A 6,000-nucleotide genomic window follows, 5' to 3' on the forward strand; every position below is an offset into this window, starting at 1 on the left:
TCTAAATAATAATAAGATGAATAATAAAATATTGTCACTTTTTTTTTTTAACTACAGCATCACCTAAATAAACTTCACACTTCTGTTACAAGTTATCTTTGTGAAAACATTATATACCTAATCATTTTATTGAAAAACTACTTTTTTATTTTGAAGAATGCATTTTTAAGCAGAACGCAAATTTTATGAGATACCCTGGAGGGATCTGCATCCAGTTGACCAGATTTAAACAAGGCATCATGAGTGGGAAGTAGGCAGGAAACAATCAGATTCCAAACCTGTTGTCAGAGACAGAGATCACTCAATAAGTCCTAAGCTAGGAGCTATTTCAATTCAGCATGTGAACTACAAGTCTATGCAACAATTTAAGATAAGTAAACAATGGCTTGTGACCAGTTCTTGGAGCAAATGATAAATGATCTAACATGCAAAAAATCCTGTTTGGTTAGTTGACTTCTAAACTATAGAAAGGCCTACCCTAGAGCTTCAGGAGAATGTGTTTTTGCCTATGCAGGTTTGTCCACATTAAATGGACAAATGGACAGAATTTCAAAGCAAACATTTTCTGATAGGAAAACTGCCTAAAACCTAAGCTGACTATAACTGCCTGTGCAATATACCAACATAAATAATTATCTGGCTCTGGATTTGCCTAGAGTTGTGCTTCCTGCCATGAGCTGGGGACACTGAATAATATGGAACTCCCCAAATAACTAACACTTTCATAAATGCAAGTGCACATCCAGGAGATTTTTTATTTGCATCTTTAAATCCCCAAGAATTTACAGAGTCTGTGTTAGTTACTATAGTGGAGGGGGGAAAAACCAACAGTAAATTCATTTAAAAAGATTGATGAACTGCTGGGAGAGTTACTGACAAATCAAGATTCTTCTCTGAAGGGTTGCTTAACATATATATAGCAAAAAAGGTGTTGGGGAAAGATGCAAATTTTTCTATGAATTTTTGAAGTACCTTGAATCCAGCAAAGTAACCAAATGATTGAAACACAAATTTTGTATAACTGAGAAAGCATGGCATACAACTTTAAAACACCAGAATTTATTTTGGGAAATAAAAGCAGGAAGGTTTATAGGCAGGCACATGTCTTTGGGTAGATGTGATATCTTTTATTAGACCAACTACACATCTACCCAAAGAACCTTGCCTGTCTATATCCTTAGAGCAACATGGCTACAGCCAACAACCCTGCAACATGAAAGGTTTACAGGGCATTTCTGCTATTGGTAAGCTATATGTATATGCATGTAAAGCCAAATTGAGCATCCCCATTCCCCTTGTGAGGGGGATGATTAGCAGAGACAGAACAGTTCTGTTGTGAGAATCCTGAGCTGTAGAGCGACATTTCTTATGAGATGTATACTTAACTCGATCAGGGGTTGGTCCTGGGGATGGTTTTGTTCCATATTTTCAACAATGACTTGGAAGGTAGGATAGAGTGCACCTGCAGCAAGTTTGCGGATGACACCAAACTGGGGGAAGTAGTAGATATGCTGGAGGGTAGGCCTAGGATTCAGAGATACTTCAACAAATTGGAGGACTGAACTAAAATAAATCTCCTGAGGTTCAATAAAGACAAGTGCAAATTCCTGCACTTTGGACCAAACAACCCTATGCACCTGTACAGGCTGAGGATCAACTGGCTAAGCAGCAGGTTTGCAGAAAAGGACTTGGGGGTACAGTGGACAGTAAGCTGAATATGAGCCAACAGTGTGTCCTTGCTGCCAAGAAGGCTAACGGCATACTAAGTTGAATCAGTAGGCGTGTTGCCAGTAGATAGAGGGAATTGATTATTCCTTCTATTTGGCACTGGTGAGGCCACATTTGGAGTGCTGGGTCCAGTTTTGGGCTGCCCATTACAGAAAGGATGTGGACAAATTGGGGACAGTCCAGCAGAGGGCAACAAAAATGGTTAGGGGTTTGAGGAACATGACTTCTGAGTAGAGATTAAAGGAACTGGGTTTATTTAGTCTGGAGAAGAGAAGACTGAGAAGGGATTTAATAGCAGCCTTCAACTACCTGAAAGGTGGTTCCAAAGAAGATGGTGCTAGACTGTTTTCAGTGGCGGCAGAACAAGCAATGGTCTCAAGTTGCAACAAGGGAGGTTTAAATTAGATATTAGGAAAAACTTTCTAATTAGAAGGGTAGTGAAGCACTGTGACCAGGTTACTCAGAGTGGCTGTGGAGTTTCCATCCTTGGAGGTTTTTAAGACCCAGCTAGACAAAGCATTGGCTGTAATGATCTAGTTCGGGATGGTCATGCTTTGAGTAGGGAATTGGTCTGGATGACCTCCTGAGGTCTCTTCCAACCCTAATTTTCTATAATTCTATGATTCTAAGTCTATGCTAGAAGAATAAGGGAAGGGGTGGACTCATGAACCAGCAGCTGCATAAATACACTTGCTACATCCTCTCCCCATGGCATGAAGAAAAAGAGTAACAAGGAAGAAGTCAATCTAGACCACTCCGTTCCCCAAGGCTGATTGTTTAGGCTCATCATGAGTACTGGAATTTGGCACATGTTGTTCTATTCTAAAGAATAATGACAGGACTGGGGCACTACCCAAACCAAAACAGGAAATACATTTATTCCATCTGTTATCTAATTATATTATTAAAGGCCACTGGCCTGATCCAGTATGGCAGTCCCCACATTTATATGAAGCATTGGAACTAGAAATAGAAAGATCCATTGGGGGAAGCAGTTTCATCTCCCTGCCAATGTGGGATTGTTCCTTACCTTACATTTCCTCCTGTGTCTACTCTAGATTGAAAACTACCAAGCACTTGCACTACTTCCTTTGGAAGAGTCCTATGGCCCCATTATAATACTTTATCAGAAATATCCTCCTGATATTCTGTCTACATTTTCCCATCCTCCTTTGCTCATTGCTTCTATATGCCCTGCTTACCTCCGCTAAATTTTAAACTCTGTTGTAAAGGCTATTATTTCTTATATGGGAACAACTTCATTCTGGTCTTTAGGCACAACTACAACCTAATGTTATGGGATTATTAATTATTCCTCTTCCTCTGGCTGTTTATGCTCTTTTAGAATTTGTAGCATATTATTATGCTGTTTCTTCATTGTCACTGAGTCAAACTTTCAGAATCTTATCCTGATACATACTTCGCAGCTCCAGGTAAGATCAATGGGAAATAGCATCACATAGAAGGAAGTTTATAATTATTTTTTATTTTTCCTTTCAAATCAATCCTGCCAGCCCCCTAATTTAATTCTCTGAACTTATTGCAGTTTGCCATATTTCAGGTAACATGATGCCCAGACTTGAACTTACTACTCTAAGTAGAGTTAATGCCACTTTCCATTCTATTTTCCTATGACAGGAGCAAATAAACTGCATCCTTGCATTTATGTGCATGTAATTTATTTTTAATGCATTTTGTTTTCATAAAATATATTTTTGGGATGGATATTTATTGTAGAGCCTATAACTTACTTTTCTATTAGTATTAGTTTAAATGATGCTTTTTAAAGCTTAATATCAGGTAAAATGCAAGCCTTTCCCATGGGATGCTAGAAGAAAACTATAAACTACTTTAGGGGTGTACTTGGTAGCCATGTTGGTCTGAGACAAAAAGACATACAAAAAACTAGAACTCTTGGTTCCAAAATGACACCTTTTATTAGACCAACTGGTCTAATAAAAGGTGTCATTTTGGAACCAAGAGTTCTAGTTTTTTGTAAAAACTATTTTATGAATTTATATGGCAAATAATACCTTATACTAGCTACTACAACTTGGCAGGAAATTGTTCAAACCATCCAGTTTAATACATGTATTATAAATATAAGTTCTGGTATAGACTTTAGAAAGAGAGCTCATAGAGCCTCCAATTACTAAGACTGCCCGATGCTTCCCATTAAAAGATCCTCTTTGCAGTTTCTCAATAACTTAATCAAACTTTAACCATTTAGGCTTAAAGTACTATATGTCTGCCTTAGGCTGAGTGCTCTGGGCAATTTTCATCCAAAATAGTTCAGCCACTTCTGATTATGAACCTAGGGGAAAATATATTTTGCCAATGCTAAAAAATTCCAGTGACGCTGAAAGAAAAAAAAGGCTGAGTAGTGAGTTACTGATAAAGGAAGCTAGAGCTTATAAAAGGATCCCTTGCCAACCATTTTTGAGGGAAGCTGAAATAAACTAGGAAAAAGTAACTCCGTGATTCAGAGAAAAAGCCATATACAAGTGAAGGAAAAAAAGTGGACACCTTAGAGGTATCTTTTCTAACTCCAATTAGACTCCAGACAAGTGAGAAAACAGGCAGGGAAATGCAGAGAGGCAAGTTTATTACTTATCTAAATCTGTGTATTTCTTATGCTGTTGAAGTATCGCAAATTGTCTTTGGAACCCTTAAAAAGCCTTTATATCTGCTGTCACACAGCCCTAAAGGGTAAACATGGAGCTGAGCTACTGAGGAATCTGGCAGGCCAGCACCAGTCATGCAGACTTGGAGCAGCTGGGCTACAAGTGAAGACAGAGCAAATTGAGAGGCTATGTATAGGGAGGATGCCACAGGGACCAAGGGAAAACAGACCCTACATAGGCTAACATTAAGAACACATGAGGCCTGTGTGTTTGAGACCCAGCGTAACAATGTGTGAATGTCCAGCAGAGAAAATCTTGACAGGGCAATATGTGGCAACAGGCTACCTAATTTCTACTCTCATAAAGGCAAGAGACATTGCTCGGACCGTGATGCCAGCTTTACCCCCTCATCAATACAAAGCACATCATCATTGGACCAAATAACACAGATTATAACATCTGAGGTTCATTCACCTGCTCCTCTACCAACATTATGTACCTGCTTATAATGCCTTCTGCTGTCTGCATTGGACAGATGGGACAATCCCTATGTGTAAGAATGAATGAACATTAATCTGACATCAATTCCAGAAAGACACACAAGCCTGTAGAATAATTCTTTACACTCCCTGGATATCCTATTACTGACTTCAGAGTAGCTGTTCTTAAACAACAAAACTTAAAAAGAAACCCCACTTGAGTAGAAAATTGCAGAGAAAGAAAGCATGAACAGATTGGATTGTGCTAAGTATGGTCTGAACCAGGGTGGACAAAATACAGCTCACAGGTCAGATCTGGCCCATCAGAGGATTTTATGTAACCCATGTTGTGTCCCTCATCCCCATTCTGCCCAGGTGCAGGAGATAACCTGGTCCTTGGTGCATAAGGCCAGTTCTGCCACCCCTGAGTGTGCAGCAGGGCTGGGGTGGCATGGCAGCCAGACTTCACTTTCCAGCAACCCTAGCAGCAACAGCTCCTTCCAGTTGCCACTGCCACTGCCAGTATTGCTGCTGCCGCCCAGGCACCTCAGCCCACCCACCCTGCACCCACCACTGGGGGTGCCAGACAGAGCAGGTAGGTAGGGTCTCCATGAAGAGTGACCTGGGACCCCTGCAGGCAGGGCACACTGAGGTAGGGGGTGGGATGGAGCCAGGGGTAGGTAGGAGTGACGTCCAGGAGCAGGATGGGTGGTTGGGGCTAAGGCCAAGTTTGTGGGGTGGTGACAGTGCAAGGCCAGGGCAGAGTTGTGATCTGCTCCCTACATTGGACTGTGACTGGGCCAACCCAGGAGGGAGGTAGAGCATATGCCCATGATCCAGCCCCCACTACCCCTGCCTCAGCACCAGCACACGTGGGCAGACTCAGCACAGCATGGCTGTGAAACAGTGCAGCCTGGCAGTGCAGGGTGGCCTTGATGCATTGTGACCATATTAAACTACCCCACACTGCTGGGCTACACTGCTCCACAGCCACGCTATGCTGGGGCTTCCCACATCCACCTGTGCTGGGGTGGAAGGCAGCATGGCCTGGGTTATGGGCATGCACTCTGCCCCTCTCCCAGATCTGGCCAGTCACAATGCATTGTGTAGAGAGATCACGGCTCTGCCCTTGCCTTGGCCCTAGCCCCATGATGTCACTGCCCCGCGAT

This window comes from Alligator mississippiensis, chromosome 7 (genome assembly GCF_030867095.1).
Source record: "Alligator mississippiensis isolate rAllMis1 chromosome 7, rAllMis1, whole genome shotgun sequence".
NCBI classification, from domain to species: domain Eukaryota; kingdom Metazoa; phylum Chordata; order Crocodylia; family Alligatoridae; genus Alligator; species Alligator mississippiensis.